General features: G+C 55.6%; 1 protein-coding gene across 3 annotated transcripts in view; it reads left to right on the top strand.

The window, feature by feature from the left end:
- Positions 1 to 11: 11 nt before the first annotated feature.
- TSPAN18 (tetraspanin 18) overlaps positions 12 to 13,940 on the top strand; it is a 186,260-nt gene continuing 172,331 nt past the window's right edge. For 2 of the 3 annotated variants that reach the window (XM_040495371.1, XM_040495370.1), the window contains exon 1: positions 12 to 194. The gene's annotated coding sequence lies outside the window, so the exon portion shown is untranslated. Of the gene's footprint in view, positions 195 to 10,359; positions 10,405 to 13,940 lie in introns of all 3 variants that reach the window. The other variant, XM_040495372.1, reaches the window with a different exon arrangement.

The following is a 13,940-nucleotide window of genomic DNA, read 5'->3' as shown; positions in this document are numbered from 1 at the left end:
CCGGAGCCCCGGCCCCGAGCCCCGAGCCAGCGCCACCGTCGCCGCGCGCCAGCCGGCCCCCGGACACGCCGCCGCCGCCGCCAGGAAGGCAGCCGGCGCCGAACAAGTTGCAAGCGCGCCTCTCCGCCCGGGGAAACTTTCCCCCGCGGCCGCCGGCGGGAGTTGGCGTGGGGTCCCGCTGCGGCTGCTGGAAGGTAGGGGGGTCCGCACCTCCGTGCCCTCCGCGCGCCCCGCTGCTGCGCCCCCGGGGACTTGGAGACCCCACGCGCGCTCCCCGGGCGACTGTTGGGCACGGTCCGGGGTGGGGATGGCATGCGGGAGGGATCCCAGAACGGTCCGGGGGGAAGCCCAGAAACCAAGTTGTACTTCAACCAGCTTGGGGAGGAGACCGGGGAGACGTGCTCACCCCGATCCCCGCCCCGGATCCCTGCCCGGGAATCCGCGGACTAGAGGCTTCCCCCCCGGACAGGTGCAGCCCCAGTCGGCGCTTGGGCGCTCTGGGTGGGTGAGTGGAGGGTGCCAGGAGGATGGGGGGGGGGGGGGGGGGGGGGGGGGGTTAACCCGGGGGGGGGGGCCCCCGGGGGGGGGCCCCCCCGGGGGGGGGGGGGGGGGTACGCGCCACGCCACTCGGTAGGAGATCAGGTGGGGACTGGGGATTAGGAGCGAGGACCGGGGCCGGGAAGATTGTCCGGCCCAGCCAGGGCACGGAGCACGAGCCGCCTTTGGGGTCCCAACAGCGGGGCGGGGCGGGGGGGGGGGGCTCCAAGCTTTCCTCCCGGGTCCCCCTCATCCGGTACGCGGTGTGCGCGGTTGGGGGGAAGCGAAGCACAGACTCGGTGGGGGCTCGGTGGGTCCGAGCCTCTGGCACATCCAGATTTAGGGGGGGGGGGGGGTGCTAGGAATCCTCCGGGAGGGATTCTCGGCTCGGGCGGGCTCGCGCCAGCTTTGGATCCCCGCTGGATTGAAGTGAGGTGGCCCCCGCCAGGGGGAGCCATTCCCCGACCCTTTCGCCCACAGGAAGGCGAGAGTCCTGGTTCCTGCTAGACAAACGCACCGAAATCGGGGACCTGGAACCACAGACCCTCCAACACACGCGGGGGCCCGCGCGGAGGAGCACCCCGGGCCGGGCCAGGCGGCGGGGGAGAGGCCCGAGCGTGAAGCTGGGGTGCACCGTGTGCTGGAAAGCTCGGTGGTGGTCAGGAGGTGCGTGATCTTGGGGATCACGCAGGGTGTATGGGTGAAAAAAACATTCACCCCCAGAAAAACACAAACGGAGAGAAACTTTACACTAACAGCGAATTGGTGTAGAGAAAGAGGAGAAGAGGGTAAACTTGTGAGGTTTCTTTGGAGTCAGAACCCCATATTGCTGAATGCACCCTTTTTGTAAAAGTTATACCTTTGTTTCCCGGATGCGGCCAGATCCCTCCCTGGTGTGGGCTGCCTGGGGGGTCTTATTCAGCCTCTGTGTGGGCGCAAGTAAGCCCGGTGGCACAGTACTGGGGTGATGAGGGCCCCTTAAAGATTTTAGCAGTCCGAGCTGAAGTGGGAATTTCTCAGCGGTGGACAGGAGTCCCTCTCGCCTGCGTCTGAGTCTACAGGCCACATTCATCTGGTCATTTCACAGTTGGTGGAAACCTGCTGGGTATCCGGTTTTCTTCCCTCAGGGCTCCCGTGTGTTGAGTCTGCGTATCTGTGCCCAGGCCATGGGAAGCGAGAAGGCTGCTGGCATCTGGGTCTCTGTCATGTGCGGGGCTGTTCCACATTGAAGGGACCCTGGAGGGACCGTTGCCTTATCTCTCTCTAATTTCCTGCCCCTTCTCTACACCTCAAGAGGGTACAAATGAGCAGATAAGAACTACAGTGGCCTAATACTGGCCATGGGACGTTTTCATTTTTCTCTTGGCTAGAAATGTGTGCGCATTGGACAGCCGCCTCCCCTCCCCTGTCCCCAGAGTCCCCTGCAAAGGTGATAGAGATGGGGCGGTCCCCGAAAGAGAGTTTAGTTAAGGTTCTTGCTTTCCATATAGCCCAGCCGGTGTTTTTGCTGGATGTTACCGAAATACCGTAGGACGGAGGTGCCGGAAAGAAAGATCAGCATGATTATTTTGAACAGACGGGGTGGGGGGAGGAGACAGAGGAAAGGGTGGAGAAGCCCATGTCTCTGGATATGTCTTCAAGACATTCCACGGGGCCAGAAAACAAAAGGAATTTTTCATTTTGTTTTGTTGTTAGTGGCTCTTGTTTTTCTGCAGAAGAAAGCCTGCCCACAGCGGCCCTGGCCTTGGGGCCCCCGGTTGGCCTGCAGCTCCTGTGTTGTCCCCCTTCTTTCTGTGCCCCACCCACAACCCACCCCACCTGCCCTAAGGAGAAGAGGGACTTGAGACTCCAAGGCTGCTTGCTGATGTTTGTGTTTGGATTTAGCATATCACGTGTGGACCCAGTGTACACTCCAAGATCTCTGATTCAGCAAAATTGTAAGTCTTGGAAATCTGGTCTCCTTATCTCCCGGTCCCTAAATCCATTCAAACACTGCACCTCGGGACCTCTTTACCCAACCCGAGGCTGAAATGGCAGTCTATCAGGGCATTTTCTAGAAGCAGAAGTTCATCTGGAGTTGGAGGCAGGATACTTTGGGTCATCGAGGAAGTAAGTAGTCCCTCCACCTTTAAGAAAATTCCATGTCGGCCTGGAAAGAGCTACTGAGTATACTGAATGAGGTTTTAATGGTCTGAGGGTGGGCTGGAACACGGGGTGCTGGGAAGGGACAGGTGGGGAAGGGGGTGTCGAGGCAAGGGATGATGTCCCCCTGTGGGAGGGAGTAAGAAAGCGAGGAAGCAGCAAGGTTTGGGATCTCGGAGGGGGGCTGCTTTGAAATCCAACTTTTCTAGATCATCAGTGCTACTTTGGGCGAGTCACTTTCCCTCTCGAACGTGCTTTCCCGGTCTGTGAGATGAACGTGCGGGCCCAGGAGGCTCTGGGCTGGCTTACAGCTTAAAGGCAGGAGGGTGTAACCTTTTAGGGCAGAAGGCAGCTCATTGCCTTGCCTCCAGTCCAGTGGAGGGCATCTCTCCTGCTGTCTTGCCCCAGCCCTCCTCTCCCCTCCACGACACAACGAACCAGGCTCCCATCCTCCATCAGATTGCTGTTTTGGACAGAGAAGGTAATGCCAGTGACCTGTGCCTGCTGGGAGCCCCGAGTCTATCTGAGAGCTCACGTGTTGCCATTCTCCGGATGCTTGTCCAGCCCTCGCTCCCCTTCCCTGAGAAGAGCAAATGTTGGTGGCTGGGCCGCCCCTTTTAGGGACCCCTCTTTCCAGAGGGCTTGCTCTTCTGGCCTATTTCATTAGTCAAGAGAAGGAAAATCAGGAACATTTGTTCGTGCTCAGCTGGTACACAGCGAAGGGAGGGGGCCTTGGAAACCAGCACTCTGGTCCCCCGGAGCAGATGATGGGTCGATCGAGTATTTCTGCAACCTGATCCCATTAGGCAAACCTGCCAGCTTGGGCTCCTCCTGCTGTACGAGCTGGCATCTTGGACCCAAATCCGGCGGGGGTGTGCAGATAATGAACGTCTTTTTAAAAAGAGAGAAAGGGATGGAGAGCCCCCATGTGCGCAGCTGGCGAAGTACGTCTTTCCCGTCCGCACTTATTTTCAGGTCAGCCCTGGCCCCTCGTCCGCACCCAAGGCTGCTGGTGTAATTAGTGAATCGAACAACTCAGAGATGCGCAAAAAAACGTGTTCCCTGGTTGTGTGCACGCGGGCAGGTGCTGAGAGGCAACAGGGTGGTGTGGAAAGGTCACTGAACCATAACTAGAGAGACTTGTGTTTGAGCCCTGATTCTGTTGCAAATGGAGCTGTGTGACCTCAGCGAGTCACTGCCCCTCTCTGAGCCTGTGTTGCCGTCTCTTCAGAGGTAGCATTGCGCGGTGGTTGGGCTGCCCGGGTTTGAATGTTGGCTTTCTCCTAGTGATCAGCTGTGTGACCGTAGGCCGTTCAGCCTTTGGTGCCTCAGTTTCCTGATCTGCAAAATGGGGCTACTAATATCTCATCAGATTGTTGTGACGAGGCAATGAGATAAAACGTGTAGGAGACTTAGGACCGTGCCCTGCATGTGGTCACTGCTCAACAAATGTTCCCTGTCATCACTGTCCTTATGTGAAATGGGAGGGGACAATGTTGATTCTTTCCAGCTCTGATATTCTGTGGCTTGGTGTGTGGGTGTGTGTGTGTGAGAGAGAGAGAGAGTGTGTTCCGTCCCCATGGCAGGAAGCCCAGTTTGACGTCACTGAAAATATCCTGGTTTCTGGCACTTGAGGGATGATATTTCATCAGCTAGAATTTGCCCATCCCTTCCCTTCTATCCTTTGTTTCCCGCCCTCAGCCATAGTATGAAGACCATATGTGCAGATAATGAGTTTAAGCTGATAAACAACTCCCAGATTCACCCAAATCAAAGGCCATCTTGCTAGGAGACACTTTTGAATGCACAATAAATAATCCGGGCTTCTCTGCTATGTTGCATTAGGTCTGGCTGACCCTTCCCTCTTGGTCTGCTGTGGCGACACGGACCGGGCCGGGTGTGTGTCCCGGGCTTAATTAGCAGCCCTGGCGGGGGCAGCCTCCTCCACATGCCCCCTCGCCCCCTCCAGCGAGGCCGGTGCTCGGAGCCACCCCGGGGATGGTCTTCGTGGTGGCACACATTGTGGGAGAGACAACGCTTCGTCTCACCTCCACCCATGAGGTTGGGTTAGATATTGTCCCCGTTTTACAGATTACAAAGCAAGGCTCAGAAAAACCGAATGAGCAGGTGGTCGTGCTGAGATGTGAACCTACGTCGATCTGATTGCCCATCCAGCGCTCCGAACCACGGTGTGATACTTCGTCTTGTATCAGAACCTCCTGCGAGCTCCAAAGCCCCAGGAAAGCTACCTTTAAGATTCCTTCAGGCCCTCTCCTCCCTGCGTTTGCCCATCTTCCAGGCTCAGTGCCTTATGCGATTCCCTCTTTTCATCCTGCGTGGATTTCCCAACCAATCTAGGGACAGTGAGGGGGAGAAGCTTTGGGGGACAATTGCTGCTTACAAGAGGGCGATGACCTTACTAAGCAACAAAAGGTTCCTGGAAGAGGATGCGCGTTGGAGTCACAGATGTGAGTTTGAACCTTGCTTCTGACGCTTCCTGGCTCTATGGCTTTGGTTTCCTTATCTGTGAGAAGCAGCAGAGTAGGGACAATAAGACCATTGAGCTAAGTATCAGCGGCTATAGCACAGGTACGACGCCAGACTCAGTGGCCTGACCCTGCAGGTGTAATTCCCGCTCATGGACCTTGTGTGGCGCGGATCTCGGCTCCATGCGCTTACCCAGGCGCCCAGGCTGATGGTGACTCCACTGTCTCTGTAGCCGCACCTTCTGGAATCTCTCGCATCCGTAGTTACTGCCCAGGGGAGGAGAGAAGTGGGAAAGGCACGCTGACGCCCAACTGCCTCAGCCAGAAGGTGACCTGCGTCACCTGTCGCGTGGCCCCGAACCAGCTGCAAGGGAGGCTCCGGATGCCACGAAGTGGCCAGATATCGGCCGAGCACTAACTCCGCATTCACGCTTCCCGAGGAGAGTGCTTTGAGGATTGAGATGACGCGTTGAAGGCTTTTAACAGACACCTAGCATGTAGTTGGCCCTCAAAACACGGAAGCTTCCGTTCCCTCGTTCGCGCTGCTCTTTATAGATTACAGATCGTGTGCATGGAAATGATCACAGGGCAGATCACAGAGTGCCCAGGATCCGCTGGAGGGAGGTCGCGCCCAGAGAGGCCAAGGGACTTGCAAGGGAGTGTTCGGCAAGGGCACCAGGCTGGGCCTTGATCTTTAATCAGCCCTGTGCTCCCATGGCCTCCTTCGGCTTACTGAAATTTCCTGCCCTGAGAACTCCTTCCAGGATCTTCCAGAACCTACCTTTGCTCCTGTCTCCTCCTCCCCTATGCTAATGGGGTGGGGTGGGGTGGAGTGGGGTGGGGGTAGGGGGGCAAGACTGCAGGAACTATCTGGACGCTGAGGGAGAAGTGGCAGGGGGGCTTGAGGTGAGAGAAGTCATTGTTCTAGATATTCGTGGCGACGTGTAGACGTTTGGTCCCCGTACTGCTTTGGGAAGGCTGTGTAGGCAAGCTTTGGAGTCCCCCTTGACCGCCTCCCCCCCAACCCCCCCGCCACCGCGTCCCCCATGGCACACAGGGTTACCTGTGGTTCCTGTCCCACCCGTGCTGGTCCTCTCGCTCCTTGTGGGATTGGGCAGGGAACGAGAGGGGGCCTCCAGCCCTGATTTTCTGCCAGCAGGAAGATGGTCAGACCCAGGTTTGAATCCTGCCTCTTCCACTTCGTGCTTCTTTATTTTTTCTGAGCCTCCATTTTTCTCCTCTGCAACACGGGCAGTATTTGAGAAGCCGCAAGCTAACCAGGCCGTGGCACGTAGTAGGGGGTCAACATGTTTGCATCTCTCTGATCTCCCGCTTGCGTGAGAAGGAAGAGTTGCCTTCGGCCAAGGGTCAGCACCTGAGGAGAGGCTAGAGGCCGGCCCAGCACCCCGGCCCGTGACCCCCCACTCCGGGATGTGCGGGCGCTGGGCTCCCACCCCCGGCGGCCTCAGCCTCTGCTCTCGTGTTGAACTAACACGGCTTCCATTGGAAATGGGAGAAGAATTTGGAGCTCTGGCCCTTGGACTTGGGCCCGTCTTTTGGAGACCAATTGCCTCGTGGGCGCCGGGTCTGGGGTGCCGCGGAGAGCCCCCTCCCGTGCTGCTGTCTCTCGGGCTGGGACGGATTGTGGCGCTCTCCCCGGCGGTGCTGTTCTCCCTGGCGGTGAACCTCAGCCTCCTGGGGAGCAGCCCCCCCCCCCACCACCACCTGGTGCCTGACATTTAGGGCCCCCTCCAGCAGAGCAGGCGCGGGCGCTCATGTGGGTTTTAGCCCGCAGGGGAATGGAGCACTTCTCCAGCCAAGACGTAAACACCTCCAGAATAATGGGGCTTAACTGTCCCCCTCAAAGGAATAGCTTTTGGGTGGGAAGAGAGTGGCTCCTCCAGACGGGATTCTGAGGGGGCCCGAGCCCCCCCCCCCCCCCCGCAAGGCACAGCGGAAACTTGCATCTGGGGGCTGAGGAGCGTGGCCTTCCGCCAAAGCAGCCACCAAGATGCTAGGGAGGCAGGCTGACCCCTGAGAGGCACTGGCAGGCATGAAGGCCACTTGGGCCTGGGAGTTGGGCTTTGCGAGGTTCCCCCCCCTCCCCCTCCCCCCGACACCTCATTAGCTCCCTGTCCCCTGGCCTAGCGTCGACAGCCTCTCACCTGGGACACTTGGAGCAGGGCCTTGGACCAGCTCGGGAGCCCCGAGAGGCAGCTGGTTTCCTGGGGCTCCCGTGACAGGGTACCACAGATGGGAGCTTGAAGCAAACAGACAATTTATTCTCTCACAGCTCTGGGGGCTATAAGCCCCAAATTAAGGTATTGGCAGGGCTCTAGGGGGAGGGTCCTTTCTTGTTCCTACTTAGGTTCTGGTGGCTGTTGGCAATCCTTGGTGTCCTGTGGCTATGGACACATCACCCAGTATGTCCCTGTCATCACGCAGTGTCCTCCTGTGCCTTTCTCTCCTTCTGAGGACACCGGCCATATTGGATTAGGGTCTAATGACCTCATCCTGACTTATTCACATCTGGAAAGACCCTATATTTCTGAATAAGGACGAATAAGGACTCATGTGCAGGTACCAGGGGTTAGGAACGTTATCTATTTTTCGGGTACCCCATCCACCCCATAATAGGTGGGTCCTACTATTGCCCCATTTGACAACCAAGAAAACCAACACAAAGAGGTTAAATAATTTGCCAAGGTTCCCACAACTATCCAACTGGCGAGCAGTTGGTAAATTGAGCTCGGTATTTCAGCTTTCTTATCAATAAGGTGGGGATTTATGGCCGCCTCGCAGCCTAGTGGTGAGCACAGAGGAGGTCAGTGTTTGCATTAAAACACACTTTATTGGCAGACAAGCACCTGCCAGATGCCGTTGTCCGTTTGTCCTCCCTCCCTCCCTCCTTCCCTCCCTCCCTCCGGACAGGCCTGGAGGGGTGCCGGCTGTTCAGTCTGGACCCAAGGAACAGGGACGTATATCAATTGTAACCAGTTGCAGGCAGAATGTTTTCTAGAAAAAATGATTCGAAGTGGCTGAATGAGAAGCACCGTCTATGTTCTTGGAGCCCACCTTTCTGGAGTTGCCTGTCTTTTCCAGGCCCTTCCAGGTTAAGAATATCTCGCGGAGATGAATTGTTCCCGCTTGGTATTTATCCTGGGCTCACCGGCAGCACCGGAAGTCACTGTGACTTCTGCAAGCTGGGCTGTTCTCCCCAGGGGCAATGTCTGGGCATCTCTGCCTGAGGAGGGGGCCTGGGTGGGGGGTGGGGGGCGATGAGCGGACAGCTTTCTGCTCTGGAGCTGGTCCCACAGGAGCCCCAGAGGGTTTGGGGGCTCAGCTGATGTGGTCGAGGGTTCAGAGATGAAGCCTGTCCCTGTGCAATGAAGGCAGAGGAAGCAACACCCCACCAAAGGTTCGGAGTACAGCTTCTGAACAGAAGGGCCTGGGTTCAAATCCCAGTTCAGCCACGTGCCATGGCCTTTGACAAATTCCTTGACTTCTCTGTGCCACCATTGTACCGCATAGAGTTTTATGAAGATGAGACTAAAATGCATGAAGTGTATCTCCTAGGATTGAATGTGACACTTGAACAGTATTCAGTGAATGTTAGGAAGATTCTCATTATTTTATCATTGGTTTCCATCAGTGGAATAAAGGCAGAGGCCCCATAGAGTGTAGCTCGGTGCCTGGGGTTGAATAGATGCTCAGGATGTACATGCTGAATGAATGAGTGAATGATCACATCCTTCCTTGCAATGCACTGAGGCCTCTAGCCATAAGCCCCTCTTATGTGGGAGCACTGGGGGTGCCATGAGAATAAACCCAGTGAAGGGTCTTAGCTGCCAAGAAAAACTCAGGAAGGACATTTCTACCTGGGAGCAGGGGCAGCACAGCCCTCCTCATGGAGCTAGCACAAGTTAAGGCTTGGAGCATGCGGAAAGGGCAGGGCAGGGGAGCCTAGGAGGTTGTGGTCACCGCACGCTGTGTGGTGGCCTGGTGGGGAGAGCCACATTTACGGTGTCAGGTGTTCCCATGGCCAGTGGAGACACTGCCCCACTTCGCCATGTCCTCCCACCGCCCCTACCAAGCCAGTCCACCAGGACCTTTTTGCCAAGTAAACTCTTACTTCTTTATTTGTTTTTATTTTATTTCTTTAACGTTTATTCATCTTTGAGAGACAGAGAGAGACAGAGCATGAGCAGGGAAGGGGCAGAGAGAGGGAGACACAGAATCTGAAGCAGGCTCCAGCCCCCGAGCCGTCAGCACAGAGCCCGACGCGGGGCTCGAACCCGCGAACGGCGAGATCGTGACCTGAGCCGAAGTCGGACGCTCAACCGACTGAGCCACCCAGGCGTCCCCCTCCAGTAAAGTCTACTTCTGACATGGGTCTCGAACTCACCACCCCGACATCAGGAATCAAATGTTCTACCAACTGAGCCAGCCAGGCACCCCTCCTTCAGGACTTTTACCGAACAGGTGCACCTCACTCGAGGCAGCCAGATCTATGAAAATGCCAGCTGGATCACAGGCCCCTCATTCAATTTACAGACAAATTAGCTCTCAGATTCCCATTGCTCCCTACTGCCTTAAAAATAAAACTCAATTTACGGAAGCCCGACTTCCACACTTTGTTAGGACAAACATCTGTTGTGTAATGTGATCATCTTAGCCACCTTGCTCGTGCCCCTCCAGTGGATTCTCAATTGTGTTCAAAGTCTTTCTCACAGCCCTTGCTGCCTCGCTTCCTTTACCTTGTGCCCACTGGCACAGGGCTGCTCTTTATGTACCGCCACCCACCCCACCCCACCCCCCCACCCGCCATTGCTCAACGCTGCATCCCAGACACCTGGCCCCCGCCTGGGAACCTGGCAGGCGCTGAGGGGGTGCCTCCCTCCATGGCCTCCTCTGCAATCAGTCTCTTCCAGGTTGTTTTGGATGATGGGCACAGCTAACGTGTACGGATCACGTGCAGTGTGCCAGGCGCTTTCGGGTCTGATCTCATCCAATAGAATAAGGGTTTACAGTCCCAGCTCTACCACTTACTAACTCCGCAGCCTTGGGGCACATAACTCAGCCTCTCTGTGCCTCATTTTCTCATCCGTAAAATGGGACCAAAAGTAACACCTAATTTATTGAGTTGTTGTGAGGACGAAATAAATTGATTCGTGTCAAACTTATTTTCTTACAGTTTTGGAGAGGCTAGAAGTTCACGACCCAGGTGTCAGCAGGTTTGGTGAGTTCTGAGGTCCCTCTCCTTGGCTTGCTGCCTACTTGGGTCCTCGAGTGGCCTTTCTCTGCGCATATGCACCTGCCGTCTCCTGGGTGTCCAAATCTCCCCTTCTCCCTAAGGGTACTAGTCAGATTGGATTAGGACCCACGGCGACAGCCTTATTTTAACTTCATTACCACTTTAAAGACCCCCCCCCCATCTCCAAATACAATCACGTTCAGAGGTATTGGGGGTTAGGGCCTCTACACATGAATTTGGGAGGGAACACGGTTTAGCCCATAATACCTTTTAATTCAGTACTAGGATTGTCCCCATTTTTGTGGCTGAGGAAACTGGGGCACTGAGAGGTTAAGTCACTTGCCCAAGGTCCCACAGCTGGTAAGCAGGGGTATAGAAGTGCAAACCCAGGTGGTCTGAACCTCAAGTCTCCCCTCAAGCGTTAGTGGGTCTGTCTCCTGGCCGTGCTCCTCTGTGGGACACTGGGGTCTCCCCTGCTGGAGCCAGCTTGTGTCTCCACAGCCCGAACGGGGAGAAAACCAGGATCCAGGGGTCTCAGAGGCCTCTCTCTTGGCCCTTGGTGCCTTCCAACCCCGATCGCTTGTCCAGTGGCCACTGCCAACCCTATGAGGGGATCGGGATGTTTCATCCTGCACCGGGGCTAAGAAGGAGGCCGAGGCCACGGTGGGGCGTGAAGGAAGTAAGCAGGTCTCAGGAAGTGAGGGCGATGATCACTTCCAGGGTTTTCGCTCCTCCATAGTTCATGTATTTGATTTTCTAGGAGTTCTCAGAAGCTCTTTGAAAATAGTCATGTTTTACTGGTGAAAGACTGGGAAAAAAAAAATCAGAGTAAACATAATAAGAGAATAAGGGAACTACAATAAAAGTATATTCGATGGAAAGTAACTCTCAGGCTTAATCCAGTCTCCTCACCGAGGGACAACCAAAGTCACCAGCCTCTTGCCTCTCTCGAATTGTCCTCGAGGTAAATGAGCACATCTGTGTGCACGGCACCCTTCATTTTATGGTCCCGGTGGGGTTCTGTCCCTGATGCTCTGCGTCCTGCGTGTTTCCACTTGTTCTGTATCAGTGCGTGCACTTCTGCCTTGTTTTAGCTGGGAGTCCCTGAGCAAAGATTTGGGTGCAGTTCGTTTATGGGTGTGTGAGGCTGGTCCCAGAAAGGGGAGGGGGCAGGGAGGGGAGGAGAGCTAATAAAAAAATGTACTGAGTAGCCTACTGCTGTGGGCAACTGGGGACCCTGCCAGTGATTGGGGGGGAGCACGCTCAGAATCATCCCAGTGAGTGGTCACCAGCTTCTGTTCTCTCATTGGTTGAGGGGTCCTCCTAGAACATCGGCGTCTGGATATTTCCAGCCTGCCTTCAGGCCAAGAGAGAGAAGGGGGTGCTTGAGGAGGGCCACCAGAGTGAACAGAACCATCCCCCGAAGCTGTAGTGAGTCTCCAGGCTGGACCTTGGGGGTATGGGAGAGGCGCAGCTCTCACTGTGAGGGATGTCTTGGGTTCCACTGCATGGGCCGCCATGATGTTTTTGCCTGATTCCCCACTGACGAACTGAAACGGTCCTCTCGCACCCCCCCCCACCCCACCCCCACCCCCCGCTTTCCTGACACCCTACCAAGCAGACAGTCTGTTGAGAACACCTGTTGCAGAGTGGCCAGCTGGGTCAATGGCCGTCTTCTCTCTCCCATAGTTGCCTGGCCCTCTCTGGCCTCTTTCTGCCTCCTGCCCATCCTCACTTGGTCCTCACAGATGTCACTGTGACCCTTTCATGTTACAGGGTCCAGGAGGCCAGGCTAGGCGGGGTCTGTGGAAGAGCCCTGGGCCCTTCGGACGGGACCTATAGGAGAGAGGCCAGCAGGTCATGACAGAGGGTGACCTCCACCTTCCGCCAGGGTTGGATGAGGCCATCCGTGGCAGATCAAAGGGCTTTTTGTTGTTGTTGTATTTTCTTTTCCAGTGGCTTCTTGCTGGGGAAGTGGGAGCCCGCTGCCTGCTGGCTCTTCCAGAGGCTAGATGAGCTGGAGGTCTCACTTCAGAGGGGCTAGAGCTGGGGCCACGGGTGGGAGCTGCCCAGGGCTCTTCCCCCGCCCCCCGCCCAGAGCCCAGAGAGGGACACTGGGGGCCAAGTTCAGAGTCTGATGCATCTCAGGAGATGCATTGCCACGGAACCGGCATGCAGGTTCAGGGCACCAGGAACCTGGACTGAAGCCCAACCACCCATCCCCACTGTCCCCCAACGGGAGAGACCAGGAGAGCACTGGACTGGAAGTCCAGAGTCAGAGTCTGGGGTCTAGTCCTACTTTGGCTCTGACTGGCTCTCCTCCCACCGCGGACTCCTGACATCCATCCACATTCTGGTGTGGGTGCTGCTTTATTTTTGGGTCTCCTTCTGACTCTACGTCCTCCCCTCAGAGTCTCCAGTGGGGAATATGACCAAAAGCCTCGAATCCCCTGGAGAAAAGCACTCAGGAAGCCGAGGCGTGGTTGTTGATGGAAGCGGGGTGTTGTTTAAATAAATGAAGAGTGCAAGAGGAAAATCCATCGGCATTCTTTTCAGCAGCTGGGATGATATGCATAACATTTCCTTCCCTTCATTTGATAATTCTTCCTTCTCCAAGTAGTTGGAAGAAAGAAAGTGTCTGACGATTTGCTAAACAATGAGCTCCAATAAAAATATTCTTTTAAAAAGGTGGTTGCTATGTAATTGAATTGAAATGATGGGCAATTTTTGTTTCTAAATAGCCCAACCCCTCGCAAAGGTCTACTCAAACCTGTTTGAGAGGTACACGTGTGTGCAAAGAGAGAAAGAGCTCCCTGACAGAACGTCTTTGGCAAAACAATAATAATGCTAATAATATATTTGAAGGTGTGTGCGTGAGTTCATGCATGTCTTTTGGGTCTAAATGCACGGGATTAAAATTAACCACTGTTTTGGAAGGTAGAGTTCCAAAGGCAGCCGTAGCATCCACGTGGCATTTGAACGGGAGTGGTGCGGAAGTGGCTTTCGGGTCCCGTAGATCTGAGTTCAAATGCTGGCTGTCGGCAGCTACGTGATCTTTGGCAAGCTGTTTGGCTTGTTCGTTTTTTGGATTTCCTTTATTCTTATTCTTATTCTTATTCTTATTTTTATCCTAACTGAGCCTCTGTTTGGTCATCTGGAAAACAAGGACAGCACAGGCCGGATCAGGTGCTTCGCCTGGTGCCGGGTGTGGGGCGATCTGCCAGCTGGGTTTTCTTCCCTTCTCTTGTCTCTCCAGAAGCACAGCAGAATTTTTCCAAGTACGCACACTTCAAACGCTGTCCTCCGAGGCCCAGCAAACCCCCATTTCACGGAAGGGAAGCCCGAGGGGCAGAGATTATGGAATTGCCTAGATTTCCCAGGGGGCGGAGGAGGATATGAGAGACTGGAGGGTTTGTCTGCACCTTCCCTCGAGGCCTGGCCTTTCCCAAGCAAAGGGGGGGTGTGGCGGTGAGGTCTGCAGAATGCAGAAAGTAGGCGTTCCTTCCTGCCTTCTGTCTTTT

The sequence above is a fragment of the Herpailurus yagouaroundi genome, unplaced genomic scaffold (genome assembly GCF_014898765.1).
Source record: "Herpailurus yagouaroundi ecotype Mexico unplaced genomic scaffold, PumYag 187, whole genome shotgun sequence".
Taxonomy (NCBI): domain Eukaryota; kingdom Metazoa; phylum Chordata; class Mammalia; order Carnivora; family Felidae; genus Herpailurus; species Herpailurus yagouaroundi.
This window is presented reverse-complemented; position numbering and strand designations above follow the sequence as displayed.